Source organism: Marmota marmota, unplaced genomic scaffold, assembly GCF_001458135.2.
Source record: "Marmota marmota marmota unplaced genomic scaffold, marMar, whole genome shotgun sequence".
Taxonomy (NCBI): domain Eukaryota; kingdom Metazoa; phylum Chordata; class Mammalia; order Rodentia; family Sciuridae; genus Marmota; species Marmota marmota.
Window position 1 is genome coordinate 5470609 of NW_026000075.1, and position 25157 is coordinate 5495765.

Genomic DNA, 25157 nt, shown 5'->3' on the forward strand with positions numbered 1-25157 from the left:
TTTTTTTTTTTTTTTTTTTTTTTTTTTTTTTTTTTTTTTTTTTTTTTTTTTTCTTTTTTTAACCAGGATCAGAGTTGCTTTGAGCTGATCACAATAGTTCAGGCCTCTGAAGTTGCCCTCAGGCTTTCTCATCCTTCCTGTCCTTCACACCATAGGTACACTCATCTCCCTGGGAGGAACTATAATTTAGCCTGATGGCTCAATCGGGGCCCTAACTTATACATTGGCCTTGACGAAGATTCAGATTTAGCTTCCTTCTTTTCCTGAGGTCTCTTTAGTATGTATGTAGTAAGTTTACGACATGATAATGTACTCCAGTGTCCACAAAGCTTATAAACATTCTTATGTAGCCAGTTCATCACAAAAACAAAGTTGGTCCTGGTTATTGAGCCTCAAACTTGTACCAGGTAAGTTACTTGTATCATCTTCTGTAAATCTTAGCCAGAACGAGGAAACAATATCATTATCCACTGTTTAATGTTAACAACAAATGGTTGTACAGTCTTTCAATGAACAAGATACCGTTCCTTTCCAAGTGAATTAAAATTATATACTTGATCTTCATAAAAAGGATTTGAAAAAGACTACAATCATCCTCCCTGTTTCGCTGTTTGAAAACCAAGGTGAAAAGATGTTCAATAACTTGATTAATAACACAGGACAACAGAGCTGGGATTGCAAACCCAGGTCTTCTATTACATCCTCATACTCTTTTCTGGACCACCTCTCATTTTGCCGTTAGGAAACACTTGCTAGAGCTGGGCACAGTGGCGCATGCCTGCAATCCCAGCAACTCAGGAGGCTGAGGCAGGAAGACTGCAAGTTGAAAGCCAGCCTCAGCAACTTACCAAGGCCCTAAGCAACTTAGCAAGACTCTTTCTCAAAAAAAAATTTTTTAAAGGTGGGTGGGTGCTGGGGATGTGGGTCATTGGTTAAACACCCCTGGGTTCAATCTCCAGTACCACAAAAAGAAAAAACAAGAGAAAAGAAAACACTTGCTTAAGACACAAAGCTAATGCAGAATCAAGCTGGGGTGAAAACTCAACTTCCAGTGATTCCAAATCTAAGTCTCTTTTTTTCCCAGCAGTGTTTCACCAATTGTCCCAGGGCTTCTTAATAGAAGCCTTTCTGCTGTGGGACACAGGAACTGCAAAAATTGCACGTCAAAAACGAGGCATGTGGGATCCCTGTGGTTAGGCCAAATTGGAGACCACTACCCTGTCTCCCTCCTTTACTCTCCTGAATTCTTCATAGGGTCTCAGACCCTGGAATGAATGTGCTGCACAGTTTGACGCTGCACTGGTGTGGGAGTGGCACGGTTTTTGTGGGCTCTCATCCACAAAACGTGGATGTGTCTGCACATGCCCCCGGTGAGCATGTCTCTCCATTTTCCTGCTGAGCCACTTCTGTCCAGTTTCACTTTCCTGCCACAGGGCTTGTCTATTCCCTATTTGGCCTCCTACCTTGTGTTCCTCTCCGGTGCCAGATGTCAGGAACTTGCAACTGACTAGCTGGCTCCATCAGTTACTAGTCAGTACCTGCCAGTACCCCAAGGGCCAGAGGCGGGGCCTTAAAACTGACAAACCCTCTGGCTCCAGGTGTCTGTGTGAGAGGGAAAAAGAGACGAGATAGCTGGCCCACCACCCTGGGCCATCCCAAGGGTGAACTTGAAGTATTAAAATCCATCACTACCTTGACTTAGTCAATGAAACAGTGGTATGTTGGTATAGATTCTGTTCTCTCCCATCCCTGGCCTTCCCAGAGGTTTTGGCCACATCCTGAGCACTTTTTGATCCTTGTATATTAGAGAATGCCCCGGGATGTGTATGCTAGAAACAACAGCACTTATTTAGAACAAACAGATGGATGCAGCCAACCGAGAGCATCAGAGGAGTCAAGGGCAAACCTCACCAGCAGGAATTAGCGTGGAAAGTGCTTTTGAAAAAGCAGCCAACTAGGAATCAGGAAATTGGGTCCCTCAGACCTGACTCTTCCACAGAATGGTTCTGTGGCCCACGGCAAGTCAAATGTGTGTTCCCTCCTCTCCTAAGGAGGGGCGGGGGGCCTGGCTTGTTTAATCTCTTGGTTCTCTTCCCGTGCTAATGTTCTATTTTTAAAAGGCAAATTCCATTAAATATGGAGTGTTAATAACAATCGAAAAAATTCAAGTGCAGCATAAATTTAAAGGAGACAAGAATTCTTGAACTTGAACTAAGAGCTCAGTGGGTTCTGCACCAGAGTGCAGATAAGTATCAGGGAGGATTGCAGCAGCCAGGCAATGATCTCATCATCTGCCCTCAAGCATAGCAACCTCAGTCTTGGCCTCTCTACCTTCCCACCCACTCCCAGGACAACATCTGACCTGGATTACAAGGGAGACTTTAGAATTTGCAACCTTATTACCTAGTAATGTGGCTAACCATTTCCAGAAATATAAATATCAAACACTGCATGGCAGGTCAGCTTTGAGTCAGCCCACAAAAGAAGCACACAATAGCTAGGGCGGGGAGGGCCACAGGAAACCCTGATTGGGAAGCCTGAAACCTTTTGTCCACATCTCTCTCTCTCTCCTTCTCTGTGTATTCAGATCAGAATTGGTCAAGCCTGGCCTTGAAGTGGACAGGAAACTAATCCTCAGCAGCTGAGCTCAGTTAAAGTGAGTCTGAACTGGCTTGGCAGGCAACACAAAGCCCCAAAGAAATATCCTAATAAAAAGGCCTGGCCCTGAAAGCATAGATTTTTAAAGAGTTAGAAGAGAACTAACTAGCAATGATTTAGGACAAATGCTATGTCAGAGATGAGAAAGAGTTCCAAGCACCCAGAAATATACACCAGCACATCTTGCTAAGCCTTGAAATGTGAAATATCATTTTATACAAAATCCAGAATCTTGGAAATCTGTGGCCTTGGTGCATCACTGGTGGCCTTTGTTACATATAGAAAAACTGGAACTACTGAATCATCAGAACTAATAGCTCTATCACCTTCTTCTCATTATAAAATATCCCCGTATAAAAATCTCTTTTGAAGGTGGGTGTGGTGTTCACACCTGAAACCCCAGCTACCTCCAGAAGCCGAGGAAAGAGTATCTTTAGAAACTGGACTGAAAACAAACAAATCCTATGAAGTGAGTATTATTTTCCTTTGGAGATGAGAAAACTGCCATTAAGTTGAACAGCTTGGAAATGACAGGATCTGAATGGAAGTCCCAATCCTGGGTTCTTTCTACTACTCCACAGCTCCTACTATGATACTGAATTGCACAAGTCACAGAACAAAGAACACAGGGATCAGTTAGAATGATTTACCAAGATCAATAGAGCCAGTATCCACCCTCTGGCCCGACCGGTTGTTTCCTGACTGCATCCATTCTGATGAGGAAGAACCAGTTGTTAATATTCGAGATATCAACCCTGTTATTGCTAGTCATCAAGGCAGACTCATGCCAGGTAAATGAGTAGGTAGGCAAGGTAAATGAATACCCATCTCCTGGGTTTTATCCCACCCCACCCAGGCACAGACATCTGAAAACCCACGGCCTGCTAAAATGTTCTTTAGCGTCTACTGGCTGTTGGCACTAGGTTGTAAAGGAAGGATCTGGGCTTTGACAGGAAGGAAGGAAACACAAGTTTCCCGGGGACCAGCAGTGGGAAAAGAGTAGGAACTGACAAAGCAAGGAGAGAGGGAAGACTTGGAGCAGAAAGCCAGGGCTCCTGGTGGGTGCTGATATTCATTGACTCCTTTCAGCTGTGATGCTTTCAGAGGTGGATGCTCAGATGCTTTCTCATTCATCATTAAAGATTTATTGTCATGACAACCCTGTGACATTGCTACCGTTCCCATATTACAGATAAGCAAGCTGAGTCTCTCCTATCTCACACCTGTGTCAGAGGTCAGTCTTTCAATTTTCACTTCCTAAAAAGTATCACTTTTGATAGTCTTCATTAATCCCACATGTCACCCCTGCAGAACATACTGAGTAAATTGAACGTCTTGCTTTAGAGGTAGGAAGTGAGACAGTGAGACTAAGTTATAATGGGGGAAGGAGGACGAGCAGGCATCCTAAGAACCATACCTCATCTTGCTAATATTTTAAGTTTTTCTGAGTTCTATCACGAGACGGAACTGTATGATAAAATGCTGTGCTGTTATTAGAAATGATAATGTGTCTGTGAACTAAATCCTCTTAAAGGGAGAAAGCAGTGAAAAAGTAAGGTATTTTAATGATGCCAAAAGATCCTATTGGGGTAAGAGTCACAGTCTGACAATATGAAAATGTAACAAGAGTGTATTTTGGCATCAAAAATACAGGGCTCTTCTCCTGGGCTGATGAGTTAGGAATAGTTTTGGTTAGGTGCTCATTCAAACAAATGTAAAGACACAAATTTTGCTTACCTCAAAAAAAAAAAAGAAACCCTGAAACATTTCCAAATGCATGTGCTTTTTGTATTCCTCTTTAATTTTAAATAATTATTTTAGAGAAATGGTTGTGTATGTGAATATTTGTCATAGAATTTCTGAATACCTCCCACTATGTGATCAGTTGATAGGTTTTTATTAAGAACTATTACTTGCTTAGCTCTTCTCTGCCCTGATCTGATCATTGCTAGGACATTGCTATCTCACTTTATATGAGGGAGAAGAGGAAACTTGACACCTAACTCTGTCATCACCACCGTGCTTTAGGAAAAGAGCCCTGCAATGATGTGAAAGACCTATTTTTACTTCTGAAACTACTAAGAATGTAACTCATCAGCTGCGATGTGCAAAAGGGTTTAAAGAATAAACAACGAGACAAAATGAAACAGAAACACTAATGAAAAGCTGTTCCATTTTGTACTTCCAAAGAGGCTTGGGGTAATAGAGAGGAATGGGTGGCTGCATTCAGAGAATCTTATTAAATTAAAATTCATTGGAACCAAAAAGCTTTCCCTTGATTATAGTGTAAGTTAGCATGAAAGATAAAGCCTAAGAGACAGTGTCTAGTCCACAGGTGGCTTGGAATCCAGAGGATTCTAGGAAAGTAAAAGTTATTATTCACTGACTTTCATCTCCCCATGGTCACATATTTTCTGTGAGTTAAATTTGGGCTCCATTGATATTTGTTTCCAGAAATGCACACCTGGGAGTTTTGCTACAAAATTATTTACAGTGGGAAGTCTCAAAATTATTTAGCTGTTTAAAATCTGAGTGTCTGTCTAAATGCATTCTTGATGAAAATACCTTTCACCATGTTATACAATGCCTCAGGTGTTATTTGATAAACATGTTGAAATTAAATGGAATTGTTGATTTGGTCAGACCCACCTCCAATTATTTACTCAGGGTTACGCCAGGATTTCAGTCATTGAAAGAAATAGAAATTAGAAATATATTTCTTAAATATACAATAAACTGTTGACACTATTTGATGACAGGAGCTTCCATTAAATCAATTTGAGAAATGAGGAAATTATTCACACAAAAAGAATAAGGAGGACTGGGGATGTGGCTCAAGCGGTAGCGCGCTCGCCTGGCATGCGTGCGGCCCGGGTTCGATCCTCAGCACCACATACAAACAAAGATGTTGTGTCCGCGGAAAACTAAAAATAATAAATATTTTAAAAAAAAAAGAATAAGGAACAATGAGAGGAGAAAAAAAAAACTACTTTGAAAGATTAGAGATATAACTGATTTTCAGCATCAACTGGAACCAGAATCAGAATCTCAAACAATGCTAGTTCTCTCTTTCCAGCATTCAGTTCAACTTCTCTCTGTGGTAGATTCATTCTGTGAACCCACGCTAACTTCTGTCATTGGAATAGTTACCAAAAGATGGGAGGTTCTTCCTTTGGAAAAAAGGAGGAAGTTGATCTGGTACTGGCAAAGGAGGCGCTGAAGATAGATAAAAACCAGAACAGTGGTGATCCATCCAAACCAGTCACTTTGGGGGGTAGTTATCTTTATTTTTACTCTTAGAATAGTAAAATGGCAATGTGAATTTAGGCCTGTCATGCTTTATAAATAAAACTATAACATGTTCATGTTTAAAAAAAATTTTTTTTACTAAGGTATTTTATTTCAGTTGAAATACAATAAGCTGTAGATATCGAACAACTGTAACACAACCCGTGCAAACAATGATCTCCTTTCTGCCACTATAGTTAGCAATTTCCAGAAGGTTATATAAGTGGAGACAAAGAATATACAGTCATTCTTGAATGATTTATTTTATTCAGCATAACTATTTCAAGGTTCATTCATGTTGTAGCATGTCACAATAGTTCTTTTTTTTTTTTTCTGAGTAGAATTCCATGACATGGCGTTATACAGACTGAATTATGGCTCCCCAAAATTTCAGTGTCAAAGCCCTAGAATCTAGTACACCAGAATATGACCATATTTGGAGATAAATGCCTTTTAAGAGAGAATTAAGTTTTAAAAAAATGAGGCCATAATCCAATCTGACTGGAGTCCTTTGAAGAAGAGGAGCCTAGGACACACAGAGACATCAAAGATATAGGCACCAAGAAAAGACCATGTGTGGGCATCAGAAGAAGGCAGCCAACTGCAAGCCAAGGAGAGAGTCCCCAGAAGAAATCAAACCTGCCCACACCCTGTTGTCAGACGTTTAGCCTCCAGAACTGTGAGAATATAAATTTCTATTGTTTAAGCCACCTGGTCTGGTAATCTGTTTTGCCACAATTTCTTTATTCATTATCCTGCTGATGGACATTTGGGTTGCTTCTAGTCTAGGACTATTACAAATAAAGCTGCTACAAAAATCCATGTACAAATCTTTGTGCAGATCCCAGCTGTCACTTCACTTGAATAAGCATCTGGAATATTGGGCTTAATCCTATTGTAGGTATCGTAAACATTACAACAAACTACCAAACAGTGTTTGAAAATGGTTGTACTGTTTCACGTTCTTACCAATAAGAGTTCCTGTTGCTCTATATCCTCACCAAAACTTAGTATCAGCAGTCTTTTTAACTCCTGACATTTTAATAGGTGTGTTTTGGTACCTCATTATGGTTTCAATTCACATTTCTCTAATGATTAATGAATTGGAACAGCTTTCACATGCTTATTAACCATCCGGGGTATCTCCTTCAATGGAGTGACTGTTCAAGTCCTCCACCCAATTTTGTAATTGCTATGGTAATTTTTATTAGACGCCTCGCCTTGTAAATTTTACCTTTCTAGGAACTGAATTTTTTTTTTCCTACAGACTTTCTTGATTTTTATTTGTTTTGGGATGCAGGTAAATTACGTGGGGAAAGTTTAATCCTTTGGATATTGCTTTTAAACTTTGTTAGCTTCAGGGCTGTTCTGCCCTACTGCTAGGGCAAATCCTTCTTAGTACTCCAGCGGATGGCATTATGAGGTTCCTACTCTGGTAGAAATAGGCACTATTTCTAGTTTTTTCCTGCATTAGCTATGGGGATTGTTTCCTAACTTTCTCTTGAATGGGTCTTTCCTCAGAGTCAACTAATTTCCTCATGTGGATGTGGTAACCAGTGCTCCACAGGTTTATTTTGGGGGGACTCTGCCCCTCTCCAGAGTTCTAAATACAGCTCTCCCAACCTTGGCCTCCTCAGGTACCTAGCTCTGTCTCTCTCCTCAAGTCAGAGAGGCTGCCAGGCCCCAAGCTGTTCCCCCCAGACACACACATGTGCACAGGCACACACAAGGCCTAGAGAATTTCCAGGCAGAGGGCTGGGCAAGCCCACAGCTCACCACTTGCTTCCAGTCTCTCTGAGATCACTGTTCATTGACTGATATTCAATATCTGGAAAACATATATTTAGAGGCTTAAAGGTTTGTGATTGTTTTAGATCAAAATGTAAAGTCAGTTGCCATGATTCCGTTTTTGTTTTTTTTTTTCCTAGTAGTGGAAATCTATAGCTTTCTTTTTTTAACATATTCAAATATATTTGCACCCAAAAAGTTATCTGTCATATAATTGGAAGACTTTCTATCTGTCTAGGATTCAAAGTCTCTGTCATAGGAAATCTATATGGTTAAAACAGGAATCAGCAAACTTTTTCTGCTAAGTGCACAATAGCAAATATCTTAGATATTGTGAGTCACCTATGGTCTCTGTCACATATTTTTTTCTTCATTAACAAGCGCTCTACTAATGAACCACAGCCCCAGCCCCTCTTCATTAACACTTTTAAAATATAAATGTGTATATATATATATATATATATTTTTTTTTTCATGTGTTACAAGGGATAGATTTGACCCAGAGGTCACAGATTGTTGAACTTTGAGTTTGAATAATATAGTCTCTGAAAACAGAAAACCAAAATCTTGGTAGGTAGGCTAAGACAACAGACATTTCTAACATGTATTCAAAACAGTTCCTTTTTATTTTTATTTTTTTTTGGTACCAGGTATTGAACCCAGGGTGCTTAATCACTGACCCACACCCTCAGCCCTTTTTGTTTTTTATTTTGAGATAGGTTCTTGCTAAGTTGCTTATGGCCTTGCTAAATTGGCTGGCTTTGAACTTGTAATCCTCCTACCTCAGCCTCCTGAGCTGCTGGAATTACAGGTGTGCACCATTGGGCCCAGCTTAGGTCTTCTTAGTTAGTAGATTTTTATTCTCACTTTCCAAATTGTGATTCAGAGACACAGATTTCTTCCATCTCCTGGCTCCTATGTTTCCACACAGAACTTCTAAGACCCATCTATAGTGGAAAGGGTAGTGGGGATTTCATGTGGAAGGTTCTTATGGGGAACTTCTCAAGGTCTACGTTATTTCTAACCACCTTTCATTGTTCACAACTCATTTTCATCAGCACATCTAACTGCAAAAGATGCCAGGAACCTGAGCTTTGCTGTGTGTCTGAGAAAAAGAGGAACTAGACTTGGGGAGCAACTAGTTACTATGAGGCCAATGAGTGAAGTAGTCATGCCCCAACTATCCAAAGTATGCACCTTTTGCCAGGATATTAGTCCCTTTGTCAGTCCAGGGCATAACATCCCACATGATGAGTTACAGGAGTCTCTGGGGTAATTGTATCCTATTATTCTTTCAGCCTCCTCTATAGCTCCCAGCTCCTCAACACAAGATTCACATTCCTCAGAAGCGAACTTGACACATCATCTTGGAGGCCCCATCTCTCCTTTTTCCCAATTGCTCCATCGAAGAACCCATTACAATGGGACTGCCAACCTCATTCCCTTCATTCATGCCACGATTTCATTAAGAATTCAGACTTCCTTACCACCGTGATTTTTCTATATTATCCTGTTGTTTCTCCCAGAAATGTTGAGATAGCTCCTTACTAGTCTGTAATCTCTTTTAGGAGAGAATGTTTGTCTAATTCTTTCTAGGTGGTATCCAGAATACAGCTAAGTACTCAAAAAATTAAATTTCTACCCATGAACAGTAAGTCATACTTCATTTTAAGAGTCTGTTATCATTGGTTGAGATTCATTTATAATCTTCCCACTTCTGCTAGGAACCTTTCTATAATGGCTTTGCTATCATCTCTGAATGTTTTAGGTGTCTAAATGTGTAAGTTTGCAAATTACCAAAACAATGAGTATATTTCAATTTGACTAAAGCATAGGATGCATGAAAAGAAATAGTAACCATTTTATTTGGTAATTTATTTTTTAAAGCTCTCTGATATTACCAAGTTGTCGTCTACCTTCAAGCTTTAGGTATGATTTACTCAATAGGTAAAATAGACCCAATCCCCCAACACACACATCCCATTTCAATCTGGAAGGAGGTCCCAACCCTTTTTCAAACTTCTAATTTGTGAGAACTTACATTCTCATGCCAAATCCCTCACCCCACCTCTTGGTTCCCCAACCACATATGAGTAACTGTCTCTGCCTCATTTCCCCTCAACCCAGATGTTGTGTTCAGACCCTTCACTACTTCATGTACACCTTTAATACAACAGATCCTCTCAGATGTGAATGGCCCATGAAGCTGATGAGCTCATGATGCTTAAACCTACCAGCCTACCTTTCATTTGTGCAGGCCCTTCCAAGACTCTTTTCCTTTTTACATCTCTTGTGACTTTATGCTCTTTTTCATAAAGAAGGCCTCTCCCAAAACATATTTGGAAAAAAAAAATGTTCAGCATCTTTAGCAATTAGGGAAATGCAAATCAAAACTACACTGAGTTTCATCTCACTCCAGTTACAATGGGACACATCAAAAAGACAAACAATAGTAAGTGCTAGAGAAGGTGTACGGGGAAAGGAACACTTTTTCATTGTTGATGGGATTGTACAACTACTATGCATATCAGTATGGAGTTTCCTCAAAAGAATAGAAATGAAATGACCATATGACCCAGCTATACCTCAGTATTTAGCTAAAGAGTATTTAAATCCTCAGTATTTAGCTAAAGAATTAAAAGTCATCATACTATAGTGATACACACATACCCATGTTTACAGCAGCACAATTCACAATAGCCAAACTATGGAACCAGCCTAGGTGTACATCAACAGATAAATGGATAAACACACACACACACACACACACACACACATATATATATATACATATATATATATAATTTATATGAAATTTTTGTAAGACATAAAGAAGAATAAAATTATGTCATTTGTAGGAAAATGGTGGGGCTTGAGGACACTTTTTTTTTTTTTTTTTGGAACTGGGGATTGAACCCAGGGCTTTAGAAAAGTGAGGCAAGCACTTTACCACTGAGGTACATCCCAGCCTAAGAAAACAGTTTAAATAAAATAAGCCAAATTCAGAAAATCAAGGGTTGTATATTTTCTTTCATATGTGGAAGCTATAGAGGAAAAAGACAAAGAAAGGTTGGGGGAAGTCTCATGAAAATCAAAGGGAGACTAATAGAGTACAGGGAGTGAGGAAAGGAGGGAAAGGGGAAATACTAGAGAATGATATAAATGAAATTACATTTTTATATCATGTGCATGTACAAATATGTAACAACAAATCCCACTATATGTATAGCTATAATGCACCAGTAAAAATATTAAAAATTTTAGAAATTACAAGAAGAGAAATTGTATAATAAAAATACATAGGGAAAAATAATGAAATTATTAACATTTAATGAAATTAGATGGTGACTATACGGACGTTCGTTGTACTATTGTGTATGCTTCCTATATTTAAAATATTTCCTAAAAATATATTTTCAAAAATTCAGTGCCCTTCATTTCTAAGATACCCAAATTCAAGAGGTTAACATTCTGCAATCCTATCTATCAGCTCTCCTCTTCCTCTTTCTTTCCTTCTGTACCAGGATTCAAGATCCACAACTCTTTACTCACGTGCATATTCTAATTTCTTTCTTCCCTCCTAGGATTATAATGGCATGGTATTGTTTTGTATTCCTTTCATTGTGCAAAGTATTTAATAATGAATTAAACAGATGTTTGTGAACTCATGGAAGGAAGGAAGGAAGGAAGGAAGAACTCATGGAAGGAAGGAAGGAAGGAAGGAAGGAAGGAAGGAAGGAAGGAAGGAAGGAAGGAGAAAAGAGAGTCTTGCCACATATATAGCCTCTGGCCCCATGCAATAGGGCTGTTCTCACACTCAGGCTGTTCAGCAGACATTACTGGTAGCTTCAGGAGTTTGAACTCACCAATTGGCTAAGAGTCTGCTGCCCCCTGTTGCCCCCTGTTGCCCCCCCCCTTCTATTTCCTTTCACACATTCTTTTAAATCTTTTCCTTTCTTCTTGGAAAGGGTAGAGGAAGTCTTTCTTAATCTGATTGATAGAATCTTTTGTTTGAGCATGCCCCAACACCTCCATCTCCACCCTAAGCAATTTAAAAACATATTTTTTTCCCAAACAAACTCTTCACCATGTCATCACCCAAACACCTACTGAGAAGCTACAGGCTGTACAATCTCACCTGTGGTGTAAGGAAGAGCATGAGCTCAGAGTCAGACCAGCTTCAGTCTTGGTTAGGACCTGACTAATAAGTTGACTATGAAAAGAACAAACTCTTGCAGTTTTGGTGTCTTCATCTCGAAAATGAGGCAGTTGGTCTCATGTCTATCGAATGTAATTGAGCTTTCTACTAAATGTAAGTTCCTTAAGGGCAGGACTCAATCATATGCACTCCCTGACTTATGCCAAATGGTTAATTAACATCAGTAGAGTGATCAACTTTAAAATAGAAATAATAGTAATATCACAGATATTTTGTAATGATTAAATGTAAAATGAGACACACACACAAAAGTTTTCAATTAATGAACTCAGTCCCCAGCCTCAAATATTTCATACACCAGCTGAAGACAACAAAGTAATAGAAGCTCTAAAAAAAAGATGCAAGGACAATAAAGATGAAGGCTGAATTTTGCCTGCAAATCTCTTTTATTACAAAATAATATCTACCTCCTAAGAAACTCTAAAATAATTTAGTGTCATTGCCTGAAATGTCAATTGGGAGGTATAAACATAACTGAAACTAGGCAACACAATAAAAAGAATAAAATGAGGGTTTCAAAACAGTATTCTTCATGGAAGTTGGTATCCAAATAACAGAATTCTGTTCTTAATTTATCCAAAAAATTATATTACTTTTCAATTTAAAGTATAGAATACCATATGTATTTAAAGTGTAGAATGCCATATACATACATATACACACACATATATACATATATATAGCATGTTACATAGCATACAATATATAGTACCATTTCTTATGTATATCCACACAACATGAGTTTGTGTATATATATTCATTTTAAATCTTATAACAACTGATTCCATCTCTCATAGTGATATTTGACCTAACCCTGGGGGAAAATCTGCCATTTTTCTTGGGAAAACCTTTTTTTTTAATTTATTTTTCAGTTGTAGTTGGATATAATATCATTATTTTATTTACTTATTTTTATGTGATGCTGACGATCCAACCTTGCACATGCTAGGCAAGTGCTCTACTGCTAAGCCAAGCGCTCTACTGCTGAGCCATAACCCAGCACCTTGAAAAAACCTTTTAAAGAGATTTCTGGCCATGAAAAAATGGAGACCAGGCCTAGAAGGAAAGGTGAAGAGAGAAGAGTGAAGACACCTGGTGGGGAGGTTTGCCTTTGTTGGAAGCAACAGTCATGGTGCTACTTTGTGGCCTACTCTGAGTGTGTCAGAGGTAGGAGACTTAGAGTCCTGAGCACTTAAGGGGGAAATCTGTAACAAAGCCAACTTCAGTTTGAGGAGGGAGTAGGCTCCAGGAACATAGCTTCAGTGTAAGGTTGAGAGAAGGAGATGGTCCTCCTGTAAGAAACCATGACAGGCTTGGGGAGCAGAGACTCTGAGATACACTCTCCAATGTTCTCATGCTATTATGCTCCTCGGTCCCTGGAAGCCATGAATTAAATGTATTATATATCACAGGGGCAAGGCAGTCCTTGGTGTCCATACTTGAGACAAAGCAGGAGAGGTGAAGAGGAATACCTTTATGAGATGCCAAGAGGCGACCAAGAGCAAAACTTCTCAAAGGCTGGTATGGACATGAATTCCTGGGAAATTTGTTAAAATGCAGATTCTGACTGAGAGGGTCAGGAGGCGCCAGGAAGTGAGTAACAAGAATCCATAGAATTGAGTCTACAGCAGCAGTGAATACAAAGGGGGAGGTAGAGGCTTAGGGACAGTGGCAGGTGATGATCAAAGTACTGCCCAGGAATCCTCAGACAATCCATATGGAATTGAATTGCACTCAGAACAGAATCACTATAGAAAAATCTAGACTGGGCTTACATAAATCTTCACTTTTTCTTTTTTTTTCAATTCAGTGCCTGCTACAGCTTGTCTGTGAGCAAATTAGCAGACATCAGAAAGGAAACAGACAGCAAACACACATTAATAGAAAAAATATATTTGTGTGTATGCAGCTTGGGTTATTCCCATACTCATGGTCATGGATTTATAATGCAAGCATATGAGATAGTCATATTTCTTGACTGTAAAATTGTTCGTAGTCTAATGGAAACACATCACTGCCTTCTATAAACAGCATCAAGGCTCCCAAACGCTCTGCACCCTGAAGGTGTTGTAGCATTTTAGGTCACAGTGGATATTTGTATTCCTAGGGAATAAAAGGTTTTAATGTTTTCACAATTTCTTCTCTGAGAGTTTGGGCAGCATATGTCAATATATTTAATGTGGGTTTACTTAAGTAACATAGCGAAGATGTTTAAAATCTCATCTGTTTACACAGACCTGTCCCATCAGAAATTTAGCACTGTCTGCACAGAAATAAAGCACCAACCTCAACACACTAACACCATAAAAATCACTCTGATTCCATGTTATCGGGATTGCTCCTGAGACCATTTCCACGCTCTTGGCTACATCAATAACCAATCCTCTGTTAAGTGAAACACACCCAAAGAAAGAATGCCTGTTTCAGAAAGAAATTGTGGAATTCACATCAGCATCCTACAGCATGCGCAGCCAGGAACAAAAAAAAAAAAATTAAAACAGAAGAAGTCATATGATTGACTGTTTGATATGCAATGGGCTATTTTCTGTACAATTATAAACTGGTATACCAACTGTTCATCACTATATTGATATATTTTGCATAAGATTAACCAGCTTAAATAAAAGCAGAGAATATTGCTTGGCAAAACCTTTAAAGGTCACCAAATTTGAGAGCTCAGCTGATGTTAGAGTGCACTCTTAACCAAGCAGCAGGGAGCCTGTGGTCCATTACATCTAATAATGGGCGGTCCAGTACAGTTGTTGGCACTTTACTTAAGTAAAACCAAAATCTGTCCTCCTGTGCCTTCAGTGCATTGGTGCTAGTTCACCCCTCGTGAACACTTGAAAAATCCAATCCGCCCTCTTTTACATGATAGTGTTTGAGGTATTTCAAATTTCATTTTTCTGCTCATTATTCTCTTCTACATTGTGAATAGTTCCTCCTAAAGTCATTCCCTGAGCCTCAAAAGGCCCTGTGGTAAGCTCTTTGTAATTCCAGGTGCAACCATAACCTTTTCTATGGGATGAGTAAGGCTATCCCAAGCATTAGTTCCATGAGATGTTGGCAGAGGGCCCCTGACAAAAACCAAGCCCCATGATCAAATAAATTCCATTAAGTAAAGCCAAGGAGATTTTTTTATTCTCCAGAAACTTTCAGTCTTTAATATTCTGATATGCCTTGTGAAACTTTAAGTGGAGGAAATAATGTAAAATTCTCCCTAAATATACAACTCAATAACTTTCTTTAAACACGAATATTTGGAAAGAACATTGACTTTCATGTTGGACAGTCTTGCATTCCCTACTCTTCTATTTCCTGACAATGTGACCTTAGGGAAATCCCTTAATCTCTCAAAGACTCATTTTTCCTCTCTTGTGAAATGCATAATAATCCTTACCTCAATTGTGAAATGGATAATAACCATTACCTCACATGGCTGTTGAGAGAAATAGAGTTGCAGTAAATAACATACCTTACATGATGTAAGCTAGTGCTTAATTAAGGATAGTGACTGTAATAATTCATATATTCCAATGAACGCAAGCTCTTCCTAAATTAATCATAGCAAATACAACCATTTCCAGTGTAGAATAAAGAAGATTCCTCTAAGTGTTTGTGTTATATTCTTGCTTCCTCCTTTCTTAAATGAAATATACACTCAAAAATCTTCTTCCCCTCCTCAAAGCAATAAAATAAACTTGTGTTGCAGAGCATGCTGGGATTGATAGAAAAGGAAGAAGGAGGAAATGTAAGAAGACTTTGGCTGTGTATATTGGGTCAGTACCAGATTAGATAGGTTGCCTCACCAAAGGCAATAACTATCACCCTTGGAAATAAGAAGCAAAAAAAAAGAAAAAAGGATAGAGTTGGTTAAGAATAAATATGTATTTCACAAACTCAGTCTTTGTAAGTTATTTTTAAATGGGCCCTTTTGTACTTGGGGTATTTGGAGGAAGAATAAAATTAGATTTAGTAGCCTGAAAATTTGGTGGATCAACTTTAGCAATGAATAAGAGTTATTTTCATGGTCACTGTAATGACTAAGAGAAATATACGTGAAAATTACCTAAAACCAAATCAGTGGCAATTTTGCATTTGATTTGGTTTTAGGTACTTTTGATTCATCACTGTAGGGAAGGGGGAAAGTACCTCACGTTGCAGACAAATGGGCAGGGGGAAACTTGGCCCCATATCATGGTAAGGTACCAGCTCTGCCCCTATCTAGCTGGGTGACTTTGACCAGGTGGTGTTTTGAGGCTCTCAGCTTCCTTGCTTGTGAAAAGATCTCCACCATTCTCTTCACCTCTAACATGCTGACCTCAGAATCATCTGTACCCAGGTACTGATTGTGAAAGGCGGCGATGATTGTGTTTGGTATCAGGGAGGGAAACACTGATGACAGGGAGAGGGAGGAAGAGCCAAGTTATGGGCGTCTCCTCAGCTGGTGAGCTCAGAGAAGGAGACAGGAGTTGCTGGGAAAGACCAACCTGGGGCAAAACACCCCCAAAGGCCGTTCCCCAGGAAGTGTTCCAGTGGCCAGGTGAACGTGTGATTCCTTTTAGTCTTAGCCAACAGTGCGATTCAGTATCCGGCAAGAGAGTGAAGAATATAAGCACATACTTTATAGTCTAGCCAGGATTGCCAGATAAAAGTCAGGTCACCTTGTTAAATTTTAATTTCAAACACTGAAATTCTTTTTAGTGTATCCCAAATATTACATAGGAGATACTGACAATTATAAATAATCCATTGATTCTATGAAATTTAAATTTAGTTTGGCCCTTTATAACTTTATTTGCTACATTGGGTAGCCCTGAGGACAGAGTTGGCTGCCCACAAACACGATATGTATAGATTTTATACAGTGGGGAGAGGGAGGTGAATCTCACCACTGAAAACTTTCCATGAGATCATCCCCTGGTGTATACACTTGACTTGCACCTCTGGAAGCATCGACTTTATTTGATAACTTGTCAGAGTCAGGGAGTCTCTGGACAAAACATTGAAGAAGATATGTGTGTGAGTCTGAAAATGACTTCTCTTCCCATGCTCATGCGTGCAGTTAGGACCTGAGTGAATGTCTTCAGCATTTAACTGACCTGAATGCAAATGTCAGCTCTTTGGTGACTCAACATGTGGCCTTATCCAAGATACCTACATTTCATTAGCCTTATTTCCTTCATTTGTAAAATGGGGCCAGTAGCATCTAGTTCACAGGGCAGCCTTACCTAGATAACCAAGTTCTCAGGGAGTACACATTACAGGGAGTAAACACCCAACAGGGGCATTAGAATTATTTTATGTATTTATGCATTAATACATATATAGAATAGAATAACTATTCTTCCAAACAAATCATTTTATTTGTGAATTGAGTAGGCATCACAAATAAAATGATTTGTTTGGAAGAATAGTTATTCTATGGTTATTCTTTTTTGTTGTTCTTTTTAGATAATCATGATAGTAAGAGTTTATTTTGACATAAGTATACATACATGAAGTATACCTTATTCTAATTAGGATCCCATTCAGTGATGTGGAGATTCACTGGTTGTATATTCAGACATAAGGACAGGACATTTATCTCTGATTCATGCTACTATCTTTCCTATTCCCATCCTCCCTTCTTTCTCTTATTTCCCTTCATCTAATCCATTAAACTTCTATTTTTCCTGCCTGCCCCCAATTGTGTATTAGCATCCACATTATCAGAGAGAACATACGTACAGGCTTTGTTTTGGGGGGATTGGCTTATTTCACTTGGCATGATAGCCACCAGTGCCATCCATTTACCAGCAAATGCCATAATTTAATTCTTCTTTATGGCTGAGTAATATTCCATAGTGTGTGTGTGAGTGTGTGTGTGTGCGTCACATTTTCTTTATCCGTTCATCTCTTGAAGGGCACCTAGGTTGGTTCCATAACTTAGCTATTGTGAATTGAGCTGCTATAAACATTGATGTGGTTGCATCAGTATAGTAGGCTGATTTTAAGTCCTTTAGGTATATACGGAGGAGTGGGATAACTGATGTGTTTGTTCTTAACCCCATTCTTCTCAGAATGGATGATGCAAACAACAAATACACGGCCAGGTGCAAGATGCAGAAATTGTCTAGGGCAGGTGATCACGAGGTAATAGAAACAAATGAAATGGTGGGTGTGACAGTGTGAATTTCCAGCTGAGCAATTCGTTTCCACATTTGGAGAAGGTGAAGAAAATACCTGGGCTTCTAAACCAATATGGAGATTAGACTATTCCTCAGCTTCAGGAACAGGAGAGGGAGAAAAACTGGCACCCAGCTCACTTCCCCTTTCATTCCTGCAGGGAAAAACCACCTTCTACTTCTTGACCTTCACAGTAAAAACAGTCGGTGAATTGAGTAGGCATCACTTCATTGCCCTCCATTATTTTTGACAACTATAATATGAATTCCTGTCCATAAACTCAAACTGAAAAAAAAAAATTGTAACTTCATTTTTCCTTAAATCTGCCTATTTCTGCTCTGGAGCCCCTATTTGACTATGCCAGAAATTTAATCTGTCACCCCAGAGTTTTGTTGTTATCTCCTCTGTTGCCAGCGGCTGCTTCTCGGTTGCATCCAGGGGATGTAAAACAAGCCAAGGGGGTGGGGGGCACAGGAGGCGCCATCAGGTTCTGGGTCTCCCTCTGAACATTTAGGCTCCTCTGAGACGGGCCTCACCTGCTCCTCTGCAGTCCTGTTCCACTTCAGCTTTTTGCTCCGCAGGTTATAAAACCACAGAGCATAGCAAAGAAGCGATTGCATGTTAATTGAATATTGATAAAGGAGGATGGGGAAAGTTAATTGAGTTAATTAGTTGCTAAGGTAACTTTTCCCCCAGTTGGAAAGAAATTGTTTCCAGATTTGAGCCAGGCTGGAGAGAAAGGGCGACGCTCTCAGCTCTTCTTTTTTCTATATTGGGGAAAGTCTGAATGAGCAAAGCAAGGTGGTCCTGGCTGGAAGGGGCAGTGCCGAGCTGGGTGCCCAGAGCAAAGGGAGGTGAGCCCTGGAGAGCAGCGAGCTAACTCCAGGAGAGAGCTGAATGCCAGGGAGGAGACCATCTGGCTGGAGTTTGGAGACTGGATCAAGAGGCAGAGCTATAAACATCTTAAATCCTAAAGGACATGTGCCTCCCAGGAAAGCCAAGGGAAAGAGCCAGAGAAAGTAGATGTCCTCAAGAGGATGGAGGGGGAGTAAAGTTGCATGGGGTAGAGAGGATGCTGGCAAGGTTAGAGAAAGTAGTACTTCATCAGCCTTTTAAATTATTTATGTAAATCTTGCTTTGTGATGCAAAACAGAACAGCAATGAGAGATCATGAACTACCCAGCTACTTTAGTGAATTTTTTAATGGAGAAATTAAAATCTGTTAAATTGTGTGCTATTTCTGTCCCCTCAGTCAACCTTGTTTTTCCCATCACTGCAACAAAAATGAAATTAAATTAAAAAATAAAGAACTCAAAAACCAACACCCAAAAGACTAGTAACCCAATCAATAAATGGCAAAAAAAAAATCTAAAAAGGACATTTCTCAAAATAAAAATACAAATGGCTAACAAACATATGAAAAGGGGCTACAAATAAAAACTACACTGAGATTTCATCTCCCCCAGTTAAAATGGTAGTCATCAAAATTGTTGGCAAGGATATGGGTGGAAAAGGTCCACACAGGCATTGTTGGTAGAAGTGCATTAGTAGAAGTACTTTGGAAAGCAGTAAGGAGATTCCTCAAAAGCCTAGGAATGGAACCACCATATGACCCCCGCTATTTCACTCCTTGCTATTTATCCAAAAGATTAAAATCAGCATACTATAGTGATAAGGGCACATCAATGTTTATAGCAGCACAATTCACAATAGCCATGTTATGGAACCAACCTCCTCAACAGATGAATGAATAAAGAAAATGTGATATATATACCCACACATACACACACACACACACACACACACACACATAATGAATTTTTACTCGGCCATAAAGAATAAAATTATGTCATTTGCAGGTAAACAGATGGAACGGGAGAACATAATGCCAAGTGAAGTAATCCAGACTCAGAAATTAAGGGTTGAATATTTTCTCTCATTCAGACTAGAGAGAGCAAAGGACAAAAAAAGATTTTTAACATGAAGATAGAAAAAAGGCCAATAGAGTAGAGGAAGGGGATGGAGAGGGAGGGAGGAGAGGAGGCATGGAGAAGTGCTAGGGAATGAGATCTACCAAATTATGTCTATGTACAAATATGCCACATGACTCCTGCATAGATATATAACCACTGATTAACATAACAATAATAGAAGAGAGATTAGAGCACACAGATCAGAGGAGCAGAGAAGGAAGGAAAGGCACTGCGGAATGAAATGGATCAAATTATATTATGTGTATGTAAGAATATGGTTTAATCAAGCTAATGTTAGGTATTTTTATAATGCATTAATAAAATAAAAATTAAAAATGAATAAAAAAAATCCCATCACTAGGCCTGTGTGCCCATCAGCAGGCTCCCCGTCTTGATCACTGGTGGCTACCACACTGATAATGCGGCTAGTAGGAAATGACCTGCTGTGTGTTGCTTTGGAACCCCCGAGGCCCCAGGATCTTACCCCAGGCATGGGAAGTGGAGCCTGGACCCTCACCCAACCTCTTTTCAGTTTTACATTGGATTTCAGTGTCTCAATAAGGTGTGAGCTGCTTCCCCCAGGGCCCTGCGTATCCACCAGCCTGCTGGACACCTCCTCTTGGATGTCATGTTAATGTCAATTCAAACACAACTGCTCTCTTCAGCTTCCCTCCCCAAAGCCATTGGTCCTCCAGGGCTGGCTCACAGCCTTCCCAAGCCAGGAGCCTTCATGCCTCCTGGGCAAAGTCCTCACCCTCTCCTGTCAACCCCTCATTTCTATTTGTGTTTTGTTTTTCTTTCTCCAAATCTTTTTTGGGATGTCTCCTCTTCTATGGGTCTCTAGCTCTACCTCCCCAGTCTGAGCTGGGTCACCTTGCACCTGCCAGAGCTTCCTGAGTGCATTGTCCTGCCTGTCCACCCTCCAGCTAGAGTGACAGTTGAGATATGAGGGTCCAACAAATTGCCCTGGGGATAAACCCTTCAGTGGCTACCTACTTTTCTTAGGAGTAGAATGCTAGGCCCAGTGCCTCTCTCAGGCCCTAGTGGTGTGATGGTGGGGAACCTCTGGGGCATTAGTCACCCTATGGACACCCCCAGGCTCCTCCATTCCAGTCACATAAGTCTTTGATGTTCTAAGCCTTCTTCTCCCTTGGGACATTGGCATGTGCAGATTGCTCTGCCTGAACCTGCTTTTCCCTTTCCTCTGAACCTAGTTTAAATACCTATTCAGCCAAGCATTATTTTCTGAAAATCCTGACCAAATCTAATCCCCATTATATGATCCTGCTCTCTCCTCTATGGTCTTTTTTCCTTTGTTATTTTGTATCTGTTTTTCTAATTATTTGACTAAATGTCTGTCTGAGTCACTAGGGTAAAAACCTTGGTTTGCCGTGGGTTGCACTGAATTCCCATCACCAACCGGAAAAAAAAAAAAAAAGAGAGAGAGAGAGATGTTGAAATCCTAATCCCCAAAATCTATGAATGTGTCCTTATTTGGGACAAGGGTCTTTGGAGATTTAAGCAAGTTAAGATGAATAGTGTCCTTCAAAGGTCCCTATTCATATGTATATGAATATAGAGGAAAATTTGAACACAGAAACTGACACACAGAGAAAGCCTTTGGAGACACAAAAAACACATGATTTTTTAAAAATTTTGTTATTTCTTCTTTATAGTTCTCCATGACAGTAGAATGTATTTTAACATTATACATCCATGAAATATAGCTTCCCATTCTTAACTGAGAATCCATATGTAAATGAAATTAGACCCCTATCTCTCACCCTGCACAAAACTCAACTCAAAATGATCAAGGACCGAGGCATTAGAACAGAGACCCTGTACCTACTAGAAGAAAAAAGTAGGCCCAACACTCCATCATGTCAGCTTAGGAGCCGAATTCCTCAACAAGACTCCTAAAGCGCAAGAAGTAAAATCAAGGATTAATAAATGGGATGGTGTCGAACTAAAAAGCTTCTTCACAGCAAAGGAAACAAACAAGAACATGAAGAGCAAGCCTACAGAATGAGGGAAAATCTTTACCACCTGTACCTCATATAGAGCATTAATCTCCCAATATATATAAAGAACTCAAAAAACACAATAGGAAAGGAGTAGGGATTGGGGGAGGAGTGGAGGTTCACCAGATTGGACAAGGGGAATGGGGAGCAGGGAGGGGGATGGGAATGGGAAAGACAGTAGAACGAATTGGATATAATTTTTTTTTATCTTCGCATATGAAGACACAACCAGTTTAACTCCACATCATGTAAAACAACAAGAACGGGAAGTTATACTCCATGTATGTATAATATGAATGTATAATATGTATGTATAATATGAATACATTCTACTATCATGTACAATGTAAAAAAAAATAAAAATAAAAAAATAAGTTCCCATTCTTGTGGTTGCACATCATGTGGAACTACACTGGTCATGTATTCCTATATTTACATAGGAAAGAAATATCCAATTCATTCTACTGTCTTTCCCATTCCCAACCTCCCTCCCTTCCCTTCATTGCCTTTTGTAATCCAATGAACTTCTATTCTTCCTCCCCTCCCACTTACTGTGTGTTAGCATCCACATATCAGAGAGAACATTCAGCCTTTGGTTTGGGGGGAATGGCTTATTTCACTTAGCATGATAGTCTTCAGCTCCATCCATTTACTAGTAAATGCCATAATTTCATTCTTTTGATGGCTAAGTAATATTCCTTTGCGAGTACATACCATACTCACTTTATCCATTCATCTATTGAAGGGCAACTAGTCTGGTTCCATAGTTTAGCAACTGTGAATTGCACTGCTATAAACATTGTTGTGGTTGCATCACTATAGTATACTGATCTTAAGACCTCTGAGTATATGCTGAGGAGATAACTGGGTCAAATACTTGTTCCATTCCAAGTCTTCTAAGGAATACTGCTTCCCAGAGTGGTTGCACCAATTTACAGTGCCATCAGCAATGTGTGAGTGTACTATTTTCCCCCACATTCTTACCAACATTTGTTACTTGTGTTTTTGATAACTTGAGTAAGATGAAATTTCAGTGTAGTTTTGATTTGCATTTCTCTAATTGCTAGAGATGTTGAACATTTTTTCATATATTTATTAATCAATCAATTTGTTGATCTTCTTTTGTGAAGTGTCTGTTCAGTTCCTTTGCCCATTTATTAACTTGGTTATTCGGTGTTGTTAAGTTGTTAGAGTTCTTTATATTTCCTGGAGATTAGTGTTCTGAGATACAGGTGGCATAGATTTTCTCCCATTCTGTGGCTCTCTTCATGTTCTTGATTGTTTCCTTTGCTGTGAAGAAGCTTTTTATTTTGATACCGTTCAATTTATTGGTTCTTTATTTTTACTTCTTGTGCTTTAGGAGTCTTGTTGAGGAATTCAACTCCTAAGCTGACATGATGGAGTGTTGGGCCTATTTTTCTTTAGGTAGGTACAGGGTCTCTGGTCTAATGTGTAGGTCCTTGAGCTACTTTGAGTTGAGTTTTGTGCAGTGTGAGAAATAGGGGTCTCATTTTGCTACATAAGGATTTCCAGTTTTCCCAGCACCATTTGTTGAAGAGGCTATCTTTTCTCCAATGTATATGTATGGCGCCTCTGTCTAGTATGAGATAACTGTGTTTATGTGGGTTTGTCTCTGTGTCTTCTATTCTGCACCCAATGGTCTACATAAGATACATTATTAACATGGGGAAGGTGTCCATATGTAGACAGAGAGAGATCCGAATCATACTGACACAAGTCAAGGAGTATCTGGGGCTACCAGACCCTGGAAAGACAAAGGATTCTCCCCAACCATCTTCAGAAAGAGGATGGCCCTACCAACACCTTGTCTTCAGACTTTTAGCCTCCAGAATAAGTTTCTTTTGTTTTAGGCCACACTGTTTGTGGTTCTTTGTTATATCAGCCTTATAAAACTCATACAGACTATTAGCCATCTGAGAGCGGAACCTTATGGATTTCTATTCAGCACTGACTTCCCACCTCCTGCACAGTGCCTGGTGGTGTAATAATAATGGGGGAAGGTGACTTTCACTATTACCTGGTGGACCTTTCACCAAGTATCCTTGCCTATTCAGGAAGCATATTCCACCCCCATGCCCATGCCACAGAAACAGTTTAATAAAAGAAAAAAATAATTCCCTTCTCTACAAGTTTTCTATGCCAGTATCACCTGATTTATTCAGATAGGACTCCCTTCCCTCTCTGGGCAATTAGCTGGGCAATTGTACAATTGTCTGCTTTACTTCAGTTGCACAGATATTTGGCTCTAGTGGACATGGAGAATAAAATGCATGGCTTCAAAGCATGTGCCTGCAGAAAGGACTCCATTTAAATTAAACTGAACTTACGGCCTGCAAGTTGGTTAGAAAAAAGCTCTAAATGGTCAGTTACTGAGTGCCAAGCACTGGGAGATAGTGCTTTAAACCTAGTTGGGGGGAGAAAATAGGAACACATAAAATAAAAACAAACACAGGCACTGACCGTGGTGCACAGGAGCCAGATTCACAGAGCAGAAGTCCCGTGGGGTTCAGAAGGCAGGACAACCGGAGCCATCTGCCATACATTTTTTTGTTGTTATTGGAAGGACAGTAGAATGAATCAGACATTATCACCCTGTATGCATATATGATTACATGACCTGTGTAACTACATCATGTGCAACCAGAAGAATGAGAAGTTATACTCCATGTATGTATGATGTGCCAAAATGCATTCTGCTGTCATGTATAACTAATTAGAACAAATTTTAAAAATTATTTTTAAAAAGCATACACAAGTTATGATAATTCGTTCATGTGAACCTCATATCAATAAATATTTCTAAATAGAATGAAGTCAAATCTCCTATACACATGTCTATATACTTGCATAAGTATGGAAGTTTAAAATTAGGAATGTGGGTAGGAGAAGAGAAAACTCAAGAAGAATTTGAATTATGTGACCTATATCTGTATCACTTTAACTGTTAAACAGAGATGACTTGTTAGCTCCTTCAAGTAACTGAAATTTTAAAAATCACAAATAACAACAATAAAATAGTCA